At 36.1% G+C, this 13,668-nt stretch overlaps 1 pseudogene across 1 annotated transcript in view; it reads right to left on the minus strand.

Moving 5' to 3' along the window:
* Window positions 1-1,434: 1,434 nt before the first annotated feature.
* The window catches only part of LOC149555602 (uncharacterized), a 40,776-nt pseudogene continuing 28,542 nt past the window's right edge, over window positions 1,435-13,668 (minus strand). The window contains exons 2-3 of the transcript XR_016364530.1: window positions 2,050-2,337; window positions 1,435-1,855 (exon numbers count right to left, since the gene is read on the minus strand). The product of XR_016364530.1 is annotated as an uncharacterized LOC149555602 (transcript). The remainder of the gene's footprint in view (window positions 1,856-2,049; window positions 2,338-13,668) is intronic.

The following is a 13,668-nucleotide window of genomic DNA, read 5'->3' on the forward strand; positions in this document are numbered from 1 at the left end:
ACAACGCTTGTAACAGCATGATTGATAATTTCAGCGCAATCAAGTGGCTATACCATGCGCTGGAAGAGGTCAAAGCGAAGGTGTGTCAGTTGGAGGGCAACAACAAGAAGACTGAAAATGAGAACCAGGAGGATCAGAGCGATAGAGCCAGTCTGGTTGAGAGGAGAATTAAGAATCTTAAAAACTACAATCACAACTTGGCTAGTCAGATGATCTCTCTCCTCAATTCGATCAATGACAATATGCTCTCTTTAATCGGTGTGATCAAAGATAGAGGCCTGCTGGTAGGTGAGGAAGGAAAGGGCAGAGAAAGAACCAAGTCTGATGATGATATGGCTATTGACATCACCTTTACTAGTTAGGACAAGGAAACCGAGAACGTCCAGGAGCAGAAGGCCGAGGAGCACCAGAAGATTTATGAGGCTGCCCAGACCATGCAGGACTTCGAGAAGAAGAATGAATAGTAGTCCTCTGGTTTTGTCTTTTGTGTTTTTGTTGTTCTACTGGCTTTTCGTTTTGGCTTTTGCTTAGTTTCGCTAAAGACTGTTTATTTTGGCCTTTTTGTTGGCTTTTGTTGTTGGTTGGGCCTCATGCTTATTATCAGCCTTTAGACTCGTTTTATTTGGCTGGGCTTTATTGCTTATTATCAGTCTTGGTTTGTAGCTACTTTTGGGTTTCAAGGTCCCTATAAAACTTGTTTATCTTATCAAAAACATAAAATTGGGGGATGTAGAATAGTTTTTTTAAATACAAGAATTAACAATAGGTCTAACTAGACACAAGCATAGAACTGGAAATGACAAGGTCGTGCAAAGGGACAAGATTTAAGCGTCCCCTGAAAAGAAATATTTTACTGACATAAAAAAGGACAAAATCGTGGTTCTACTTGGGACCAATTGGTGGAGGTTTCCTTTGCACACATCATTTCAGAGCACAAAGGAACTAAAGTAACCAATGTTTCCAATACTCTAGATCAACAAAAAACCAGATTACAGGTGACCCTATGATGAATCTAACTCCCAATCCAAGTGCCAGCAGCAAAGTGTAGACTTCTCATGATAATATCTTGAGTTGCGAGTCTACACCCAACCCGGAGGATGATAAGGCCTGCCTTACCTTGGATTATGTGGAGATCATTCCTGCACAATTAGATTCTCTGAGTTCTGCCATTATCTTAACAAAATAGCGGACCTTAAAGTACACAAAATATTTCACAATTGGGGTGTGCCGTAATTTCTGAAATAATGATCTCCACAAGTTTTACTGATCTGACTAATACATCCTTTTTTGCGAAATGTTAATTTATCACAATATATTGTAAACTTTTGCATTCATAGGAACCTTGTCTCTTAAACTTTGCACAGAAAGATATCGATACCATGAGTGAAAATTATTTTCAACTTCTCCTTTGAAGATCCAAATAAAAGGCATGAGAATGTTGAATGGGAGTGCCTGGATGTTCAGGATATTAAGTAAATTATTTGAGAGTAACAAGTTATAGTTACTAAGATTCAATCAATATGCATATGCTTGTTAACCAGATGAGGCACCGTCCTTCAAACTTCATTAGCATTGATAAGATGTTCTTTTGTAGTTGTTGCATTTTGTAGCAAGGAATAAAATCTGTTCCCCCAGTTCCTTTTTCCTCTTTTTGAGATTTCTTACCTGGTTGGGCGATATCTGCTGAGGCATACTTCCTGTGAAGAGCCCTAAACCTGAAAAGCTCAGTCAAGCATGTATCATAGCACTCGCCAAGCTCTGACATATGAGCAGCGACAAATAATCGTATTGAAGGGCCATTCTCAATCTGTTCAATATAAGAACGATGGAGTAGGGGCATGTGCAAACGCATGACCTGAAGAAATGACCAGACTTAGAACATAATGATTGAAGTTTTCCATGTAAAAAGATGAAACAACTGAATACTTGACATATTAGACACAAACCAATCTGGTATTGATTTAGGTCAAGAAAAATTGCCCAATCAAAAAGGGCAGCTGTGATTTGATCAGTATGACAATCATTTCCTTGAGATCAAAATCAAGATACCTGCAAATAATCTGAAAGAGGACCACTAGCATGAGTTACCCCTAAAGCAGCATCAAAGGCTGGAATGATAGATGACTGAGCACCTGTTTCTCCATAGAAAAATTTGGAGTCACTCCACACACCCTCATAAAACATTCCATTTGGAAGTGCTGGATTACCTCGCCAGCCTGACATGAACTTCCTAACTCGATGGTAATATATGTGAGTATCACATTTCTCTCCCATTCGGCTCAATGTCTGTTGCACCATTTTCAAGGTATGGGCAATTTTTGTCAAGCTTGAATGAACCTGCAGTAAGCATCAAATTCAACACACAAATTAAAACAATTTAACTATTAATTATCAGAGAACCATACAGAGGACTTCTGAATTTTACGTATGTCATTATAAATTCAACATTTTTACAGTTGATCATTTATTCAATTTGAGAAGAACATGTGATGTAATATAATACATAAATAACAACCAATGAACCTTTTTTTGACTATTTCAATTTGTAATGCATCATTTACTATCCATGCATTGCATGCTTGCATGCACAAGATTTGTTTTCTCCAAGCATTCTTCAATCAACAAAAAATGTACCATATTATCTAACATTGTTTATAATTTAAATGAAGCTGGCAAATTTAAATTCTCCACCAAAATTAAACTTATAGGTTGTTTATAACCAAATGTATTTCCAACTAATTCATTGAAACAAAATTGAATAAAAGAAGTAAATCTTTGAAAGGTGGTTAAGGCATATCATGTGAACATAGTTAATTAGTTACAACCATTAATCCCAGGTGTGTGATTATGTAGATAGCTTATTTTTAATTGGTAGACTAAAAAGTAACTAAGGGTTAGAAAATTTGGATGTTACAAACATGATTCAGAAGCTACAAGAGAAGCTAACAAAATCCCTCACAATAAGGAGATCTGAATGAAAATCATGACTACATTGAACACATGGAGAAACTGTCAAAAGGTGCTATGTCAGAAGAGTCTGAGAAAGCTATTGAGGAACTAATGGAGAAAAATGAAAAGTTGATCTGAAAAGAGAATTAGAAAGTCAGTCAGTCAAAATGTTTGAAGACCTAGAAGGAAAAAGAGCTGTAGAAGATGCTAGGAAAATTGTTGAAGATGGTAAGAGAAATGCTAAGAAAGCACTACATGAAAAGGATGAACAACTCTTCAGCATATCACAGGAGAATATTATCATGCACAAATACCTTCATGCAAAGACTATGGAGAATCAAGAGATTGTAACTAAGAAACTAAGGATTAAAGGGGAAAATGAGAAACTAAAGAAAGAACTGCAAACAGACAAAGATGCAAATGATAAGCTGAAGCAATACAATGAGAGCCTGCAAAAACTAGATGAGCAATTAAAGAACCAAAGAAATCCCAGTGATACAACCGGTCTTGGATACAAAGGTCAGAAGGCAGACATGATCGATAAAGCATCAAAAGAAAAACTCGGGAAGCATCAAAACAGTCCAAAGGCAACCACAAGCAAATAAGGTAAGAGGCCTAACAAACCCACTTGCTTTAAGCGTGGAAAGATTGGTCATACTACAAATTTGTATAGAGGCAAACCTGTCGATAAGTCAAATTCATTTGAAGGTCATTGCTAGTAGCTACAATTGTCAAAAGTATGGGCATGCCACCTATGAGTGTAAATCTGAACCTAAAGGGAGTAATGGTAAATTTTGTTAAAGTTGTAGCTTCAGTCCGATTGATTCAATCTGATATATATTATTGTTATTGGTAATCATCATTTTCTATATATATACTTATCCATGTTAATAATATATGTATATTGTTATACATATTATTATTCATGTTAATATAATATTAGTTAAATGATGATTAAGAGACATGTCTCCTCATATTTTTATGAGATCCAAATCTGCATTTGGACATCATCAATAACAATGGCTATGATTCTACATTTGCATAAACGATCCTAAAATTAACATGGTAGCAGAGTGGGTTGCAAATGCAATCAGGGAAGTCGTGGAGAATAACGCTTAGTATGGTCAGAAGGCATACATATGGACCACATGAAGTGGCAGGTACAACCAATTTAGAAGCGAGAATGACAAATCTGTGTCATTTCCATCTATGTGTGTGTGAGATGGAAGCTCATATCTCCACGTGCAAACAGAATTATTCATATATAAAATGATACATTTTTATTGCCATGAAAACAGAGTGAGCCACTTCCACCTAGTGTATATAAAGGATTCTCAGCAAATAATACATTAAAATTTGGGGACATGACAGTCTCCACATGTTGAATATACCTAAAGGAAGGACAATGATCTGCAAAGCATTAATAATAAAAAGAAAAGAACAGTGACTAATGAAATTATATAAGTCTATTTCATCAACAAGATCATACTATAAGAACCATTGAATAAAAAGAAATAGGAAGAAGTTTTCTCTAAAAAGGTGATTCATCATTTGCAATGAAGAGAAGAATATTAGTCAACGGAGTTTTGTTCATATGTGAATCACTCATACCAAGTGCGCAATTAAAGATTAAGATGACAGTTATACATGTGCAATGTCACATAGTCCGCCAAGAATGGTGAAGGTCAACGAAAGAGCAAACATGGATGGTCAAAAGAAGAAGACAATATGCCACGAAGGTCACCATGTCATCTGATAGCGTGGAAGGTTGAAGAGAGATAGGTGCTAGATTGAGCATTCAGAGAGACATCTTTTTGAGTTGAACATATGTGTAAGAAATGATGGCAAAACGATGTTCAGCATGAACATTCACAACAGCAGTATTCAATCAGAAACATCTATTAGTGTAAATGCAGTGATGATCAACAAACACATATCAGTTGTTAAGAGATGAATATGGGTCAGAGATATATTGTGAATCAAAAGACAAATAAACTATTAAAAGGTGTCTATGGAGTTACAGCAATAAAGTTTATAAGCTAATCATTATAAATAAGGTTCTAGTGATAGATATATTTGGAGATACATGTGCAGTCAAAGAATGAATAAAAATGGGATGATGCGATGAAGTCCTCAGCCATAGCAATAGACAGCAGCACTAATTAAAATAAAAACACCATGGTAATAATAATGAGGAAGCTTTACAAGGTTTACGGTGATTATTAGCATGACCCATGTCAAGGTACCATCGGGCGATATGTACAGAATCCAATGATAACATGACAGTGATACCCAAATTGGAGCAGTCGATAGAAATGTAATTTAACGGCATAGGAGGAGAGAACAAACACTTGAAGGATCATGACGACTTGTAGCATTGGAGATTGATGGTAGCCATATCAATACCTAGTCAACGTTGATTATAGATATACCATTGGGGCATTCAAACATGTTTGAACTATATATTTTCGGTGTTGAAGGAAGTCACGATAAAGGAGCAGAGACATATCCGTAAAAAGCAGTGCCACAACATATACAAGTCCACATCAGAAATGAAGGAGAGGAGTGGCGGGCCACATTGTTTTTATATAACTAAAGGCGTGCATTTTTTGAAAATGAAAAGTCATGACTTGTATCGGGTGAAGGCATAAATAAAAGCTGATGAAGAAAAGAAAATTCACATTTCCATTGGGCGAAGATAACTTGCCACACCATCAAAGTATCCAGCCATATAAACGGTGTATAAATATATTACATGACTAATAACATCTATGAGTTTAGTAAAGATATGTTGAAAGACAACATATAAGGTATGCCTTATTCTCATTTTTTACTTTTATGCAATAGATGTTTAATATTTAAGTGAGATTAGGTTTATATTTCATGGAAACCAATATTATCTCTTAGGAGAGAATAAATTGATTCCAACTAGTATTATAATTTCTAATGTTATTATAAGAAAATGATTGAGTTCAAATATCTAAATATGATTGAGATCACAAGTTGGATTTGTTTTCATATTATAGACCTTACTTTGTAAATTATTTTAGATCTAATATAGTCAACAACTAATGTTATTAAATATGTTGATGAGGACTCTGGTATAAGTATGTGGTGGATAGGGAGTATGCAAAAGGGGATGAGTAAAATGCTCACGTTGGGGTAATATGAGAACTCCACGTAGATAGTGTCCAAACTTCAAATTTTCATTGAATCATATGGCAGGAAGGATAATGATGTAGCAAAGAAGCGATTTTGAAGGTCATGAGATGAAAAATAACTATGAATCAAGATAAAAGTATATAAATGATAAGTTGATAAATGTGTGAAGGAGAAAATGATAAAGTGATAAATGGTTTAATTTGGAAGAAAATAAAATTAGCAAACCAAGGGATATGAATTAAACCCATTACATTCCTTTCTATGATTTTAAAATAAATCTTTTGGAGGGCATTATCGTTTTACTGCTTGAGATAAGTATTCTCTTTTGAGTACAATTTTAGTATCATATTTTGTAATAGAAGTAAATCTCTCTTATATTTTTTTATAAGACCTATGTGCCTTGATGTTTTCCTCCGAGAATGTTATTATAGGAAAAAGAGGGAGGTTGATATTTTAGATAACCTTGAAAGAGAGGGAGAAGACTGAGGATGTTATTTAGTTAATCTTTAGTGATCTCAGTCTTATTGATTAAGAGGAAGTGAACAATGTTGAGATGGATTTCTTTAGCAATCAATAAATTGCCACTGTTAAGAGGATTGTGATTCATGCATTGTGACCATGTGATGGGCCTACCCCCTGTGTACATCATAAGGAAGTAATGACTTCTAAATGATGTCACTTATATTTACAGAAGTTACTGTAAGGATATTTGAGTTGTGAGACGTTAATGAAGTTTTTTAAGAATTCATTTGAACCATCTACGAGTCTCTCCTTGATGAATGAAACTTGACGTATGAGTTGTAGAGTCATTCATACGGCACAATCATACTTAATCAAGATATTGGCGTACTGTGGATGAGTTTGATAAAATGGAAGGACATGTTCGCTTCTATTGTTAAACTAAATAAATGTTTGGACGAAAAGAGCAAGTTGGAACTTAAAAAGGAGTTGTCATATTTGATACAAAATTGTTTAAACAATATAAGAATGAGTGAAAATTATACATTGTGGGGGGAATAATAGTCAATGTTCCATTCCCATTTGAACCTTATTTAGAGGGGAGATGTTCCATTCTCAAATATTTTGAAAGGGCAATTTTTGAATCTTCATATGCAAATAAGTATTTTTTTTACATTTATCTACTCTTTGTAGTCTCTCTTATTTGTAATTCTATACATACTATAAAGGCTATTTGATTTGATCTTTTCCTTTATGTTTGAGGATATTCTTACAAGAAAAGAAGGTTGGTAATTTACATATGCTACCAAATATTGTGCAGACTCAATCTATCGATAGTAGCTCCAAAGACCTTAATGACCAAGATGGGTAAAGTGAAGTTCTTGAAACAAACATCTTCTACATTAAGAGGGAGTATGACACTTCTAAGGCAATGCAAGAGTTTAGAAGATTGATACTCAAAGGGAGTCTAAAAATACATGTGTGTGAGTACTTGATTTTGATGGGCCCACTCCTATGTATATCATGAGAAAGTGATGACTTATCACCAAAAAATTAGATATATGATTCAGAGTGAGTTTGACAAGAATCCTTGGGGAAGAGAGTCTATAAGGGAGAAACTACTTGACCTGACTTCCCAAGATCATTGTGCAGAGGGAGAATTTTTTGAGGTGCAATCCTTTGTGAATGATATCTTCTTTATGAGGAGAAGTTCTAAGTGAAACTCCTTGTAATGCATTCTTCTCTCTGAGAGAAAATTAAGGTGAAAGCCTTTGTACCACCCTCTAACTAGGTTCATGGTGGTTACTATTTCACATATGATATGTAATGAAAGCTAATTATCTTTCATTGACATATATAAACAGAAGGTAACCATTGTAAGGTGACGATCTTATAAACCTGTTATCATGACAAACTTTAGTAAATTGTTGTCCCAGAGTGCTAGAAGTCATGATAATGAACAAACAGAAGGTAACCATTGTAAGGTGGTGATCTTATAAATGGTAGACCTGTTATCATGGTTCTTTGGGCTGGATTTGCCGAATACTATGATAACCAACTCATCATGGTTCTTTGGGCCAGATTTTGCCAAACACCATGATAACCAACTTGTTATGGTTTTTTGGGCCGGATCTTGTCAAACACCATGACATAGTTACTGTAGTCTGTTATAGACCACACTTCAGGTGGTGTTTAAGCTTATATTAAAGTTATGGAATTTATTTCAATTGTGTGTTATAAAAGGTGAGATGGTATCCCTTCGTATAACTGAGAGCATAAAGTGTTCTATATCAATCCTCCCTAACTAAGAGGGAGTGTTAAAGTTGTAGCTTCAATTGGATTGAATCAATCTAATATATATTATTATTATTGGTAATCATCATTTTCTATATATATACTTATCCATTTTAATATAATATATATATATATATGTGTGTGTGTGTGTGTGTGTGTGTGTGTGTGTGTGTATTTATTTTATTTTTGATAGGTAACATTGTGATTTTGTATCAATATTAAAAGAAGAATTACAAATATTATCATATGCAAAGTTTGGCCAAAGTCCTTACAAACTTATATCTACCCAACCCCAAGGCCATAGATATTCGTATGTACAAGAAACTGGGCATTAACACCCTGCCACTAACACTAGCCGCTTAAATCCACTTAACCACCAAAAAGAAAACATTTAGGTGCCTAAAGAGCTGATGACATCCACCTCCACCAACACCTTGTAGCTAGTCCTTGAACCAACGAGCTGCCTCCTCTCGTGTGAATGTTGGGGTGGATCGATCATCCGGTACAGACCTTGGCCTTGGCTTCCCATGCGGAATGGCATCTTAGCAATGCTTGTTGCTGCTTGCTCCTGCCTGTTCTGTCAATGAAACATCCACCCACATGCCTTTTAGCTTGGATTCGCCCCCTTCCTTCTGATTCTTCCTCACAAGCTGATGCCATAGGGGCTATCCTGGCACTAACACACTCTTGCACAGTGTTGCGTTCTTGAATCCACACTTATCCTCAGCTGACACCCAAATCCTCCCTCGTAGGAAGTCCACTATCTTCCTCCATCCTTGCTTTGTCTTGGGGATGTGCACTGATGCAAGAGCATATGGAGGTCATAACTTTTGACTTGGATGTGGGTTTTGGCTGAAATTTTACAGGCAGTTGCGTGACGAGTTATTTGGATTGTTGACTGAGCTCAGCTTGATCGGTGGCCGTTTCAACATTTTTCGGAAGCTTGGAATTTCATCTTGGCCTCCGAATTTGGATTTTTGTGTTTTTTTCCAATTTTTTAGAAAGTTGTTTTTTTAATAAATCCAAAATCATATTCTTGATTTCGTAGATTAGTTGGCAATTCATCTTGCCTTAGTTGGGGTCTTTTCTTAGGAAAAATTGGTATTTGTCGGATGGGCTTTTAAAATTGCCTAAAATGGAAACATCTATTTTTCTCAAAAATCTGCCAAACATGGTAATTTTTGAAATTGTAATAAGTAGTCGTTTTATTTCATTGTAGAGGCAGAGTAGAGTTGGAAAAATTTAATGAAGAATTTGGCATTCTGTAATTTCTGTATTGTGTGATTTTCTAAGTTATTGCTTTGAAGGGTTTGGGCTACATCATGCATCCCTTTTGGGCTTGCCAAAGACCAAATGACCAGGGGTTGTATAGAAGACTCCCCACCTCCAATCAATCTCCACAGCTCTTGTCCCATCTCTAATCCCACACCCAACATAGCGTGTTCCACAATCTCTTCCAACCCCAGCAACAATTGTGGGTCGACACAAGTTGCCATGACTCGACATACTTCCTCCTTCGATTCGCCCACCATTAGTGCCAGCACCCCGAAAAGTGAAGCCATGTCCAGATTTAAGTGTCGCTCCCAGTAAGCATCCATTGTACATTTGTTGTATGCCTCCAAAAATTTCGGATCTTCAACCATGAAAATATTCTTCAAGCACTGGACTATAATCTTTCCTTCATAAGTTTGCATCTGGTTCTTTGATCCTAGTGCAAGATTCGCCTCCATTTCCATCTCCCTTGTTTAAAACTCTATCTATTGCCCTATCTTTCCTCCTTATATTCACTTGCTTCGAACACTCTAGAAGCAAGCATACGTCAAGGTGCCAAAAAACTATATCAAATTCTGACATGCGTTGGAGATTGTGAGCTCTGAATACCGTAATTTCATGAATGTCATCGAGGGATGGAATCATGATGAAAGTTGCACTCCCTAAATGATCAGCAAGAACAATTTTTTATTTTTGACCTCTTCATAATAACTTCCTCTCTTTAATCTAAAACGAGAAGTCTAAGGTCTTCATATATTTCATTATGAATCCCCAAAGTTACATTCGCGCTCATATTGGCTAGCTTGTCTACCACCCTATTTGCTTCTCTGTAAATATGAGAAACCTTAATATCTTCAAATTCCATTAACAGTCCTCTGATCTGTTGAATGTATTTGTCAAGTTGCCACGCTTCCTAACTTCCCTTTCTTTATTCCCTTAATGATTATGTCCAAGTCCCCTTCAAGATGGACTCTTCGAATACCCAATTTAGCTCCTAATACTAGAGCCTCTTTTGCCGCACAACATTCAACCACATTATTCATGCCATTGCTCAGTCGTTTGGCCACAAAGGCAAGAGTGTTGCCCTTATGAACTCTCGCTACACAAATACACCCCGAGACCCTCGGATTTCCCTTGGTAGCCCCCTCAAAGTTTATTTTAACCCATCCTTCCTTTGGTGATGTCCAACATGCCTTATCCCTTTTCAGATTAGGATTAGCCCTACCAAGCCCATTAACGGGCCTTGTTAATAATATATATATTGTTATACATATTATTATTATTCATGTTAATATAATACTATTTATATGATGAGTACACCATGACGCTTATGAAATTGTTAAGAACGATGAGGTTTACCATCTATGTGAAATGGTGAGGACACAACTTCTGGAGAATATAAAAAGAATAAAGGACAACAAGTAATTAGTAAAGTATGGAGCTTTATTGGTATGCATTTTCTTTTACATTCAGAACTATTTTCCAGGAAAAGTAAAGGTTGAATGGTCAAAGAACACACGACAAATAGGTGAAATTATAAAGGAGCAAGGTGAAAATTTCAGTTATATCATGAATGAATACTTTAGGAATTTTCAGACTAACATGCATACTCATGTAAGAATTCCGGCTAATGCCATAGAAAAGTATAAAAATGATATTTGTTTTCTAGTGGACACAAATTATTGTATTCTACAAGCAGTTGAACCCAGAACCCATTGGCTTCCACCTAGGAGGTTGATGTAGAAGAGGTCAGTCTTCATGCTAACATGTTATTGTCCAAACCTGTGGACAAAAGTGAGAAAATGTTTGGCACCTTTGAAGAAATTCTTGTAGGTATAGTCAAGGAAATGAAGGCACCAGTCTCAACCAGGAGAAGGTCTATCAGTCAAGCCTAACAGACACTAAGTGAAGGAGCAAAAACATCTGGTACAACAAAGATGGTGATAGAGGATCCATCTCCCAACATCCCCTCTACCTACAAGAGAGTAAAGAGGAAGGCAACTTGTTCTGCTACAAAAGAAGAAATGGTTGAATCATAAAAGAAGACGAGACAAGCAACAAAGGAAGTTACCAGGAAGAAGAAACATGACCAGAAACAACAAGAGGTTGAACAAGAAGCAAAAAGCACTGAGTCAAATCAATAGGTTGCAGAACTAAAGAAAATAGGAGTGCAGAGAAAAGCACCCACAATGATGATGTTGTCAAAGGTGTAGCAGAATCAGGAGGCTTGGCAGCAGTGAAAAGAAGATAAAACTTGGCAAAAGAAGAAGACAAGAAGAAAATTGAACAGCTTATTAATGCAAGATGGACATCTGCATTACAAATGGATAAAGACATCATTGAGAAAGCTTTGATGGAAGCTGAACTAGAGCTAAGTTCTGAAGATGCAAAGAAGATGTGTGAAGATAATAAGAAGAAATTTGATGTAAAGGAAAGAGCAACAAGAATCCTAGTGGAAAATGTTCAAAGATTACATAAAGAGACGATACATGGAGAAAGATTCTAAAAAATGATGAGAAGTCACAAGGACACTCATCACCAATACAAGTTGATGATACTTTTATAGTTGAAGAGATAATTGGTAGTGAGGTTCAAGGCATTCCACAATAGGTACAGGAACTAGAAGCACAACAGGAGGAGATACCAACCAGTGAAGCCAGAGATGTTGACATAACCAGTCAACCAGAACTACCTTTAGGATAGGCAGAGACAATTGCATAAAAGAAGAAAGATGAAATGAGCCAACAAGAAAGGCAAAAGGAAAAGAGTGAAGAAGAGTATCAAGTAAGAAGGAAGCTTGATCTTGAGCCAAGTCTGGTGAAGAAAAGAAAACCAGTCAAAACTTCTGATTGAAGAAGAAGTTGAAGATCTAGGTGAAGAGGAGATCATTCCTACACCTATGGATGTCAATAAGTTAAAACTCAAAGAATTGATGGAGTATTCTAAAAAAGTGAAGAGGAAAGCTATTAGAGACAAGAAGAAGAAACAAGTGTTGAGATGGGCTAAGAACATCTTAGCAGAGTTAGTACATAAAGTTGAATACAACAGGGATGATCCAGTAATTGATCAGTTAGAGATGCTAATTAAAGCTATCTATAATCAGGAAAACAGATTTACAATCTGCAGCTATGAACATGGTTGAAGAAAACTTGGAGAAGAAGATGGAAGACAAAATGGCAGAGAAGATTGCTAAAGTCAGAGACAAACTGACAAATTTCGTAAAGGAGATAAAAGGAACACTAACAGAGGTGGGAAACTCCTTTACCAAAATATCAAACTACTCTGAATCAGTGAAAGATTTGGAGCAGCAGAAAGGTGATGCATGAAAGGAATTGGAGAATATAAGCAACCAACTTGATCCATTATCAAGTTCAATAACTGCATTAAAGAAGACACAAACAAGATAAGATAGCTACAAGAAGAACAAGATAGCAAAATGATGAATATATTAGAAGTGCAAGCACTTCTATCCCTTACCATGGAGGCTATGCAGAGAAACATTAAGACAACAAAGGAAGTATTGGCACTACCGAGTGCAGAATCAATTGACAGATTGGATGAGCTTCGAATCAGGATGCAAGAACAAGTTATTGCATTAGGTCATATGAACAAGACTTTGGAGACATCCCTAAAGTCAACACAAGCTAGTTACAAGGATATCTTTGACAGATTGTAAATTAATGGATACATATTGTTAAACATTACACCTTTGGCATTGTTGTCAAAGAGAGAGAAGACTAAAGGAAAAGACCAAAGGTGGAGACCAAAGAAGACTAGAGGAGAAAACTAGAGATCACAAGTTGTAAGGAGGGTGCTCTAAGGGGGAGTAGATCAGAAGAAGTGAGTTAGTTCATAACTCAACGATCTCAAGGACATTTGAGAATTAGTGATATTGATTAAAGGTATTTCCATCAATGCCAAAGTGGAAGATTGTTGAGATAATTGGCATTGGAAGATAAAAAGGAGACAATTGGCACTACCTAACGATTTCCCAATTGAAAAGGTATATGATTAACTAATGGTTGTCATTAA

Source organism: Cupressus sempervirens, chromosome 5 (assembly GCF_028749045.1).
Source record: "Cupressus sempervirens isolate cs-2001-9-10 chromosome 5, ASM2874904v1, whole genome shotgun sequence".
Taxonomy (NCBI): Eukaryota; Viridiplantae; Streptophyta; class Pinopsida; order Cupressales; family Cupressaceae; genus Cupressus; species Cupressus sempervirens.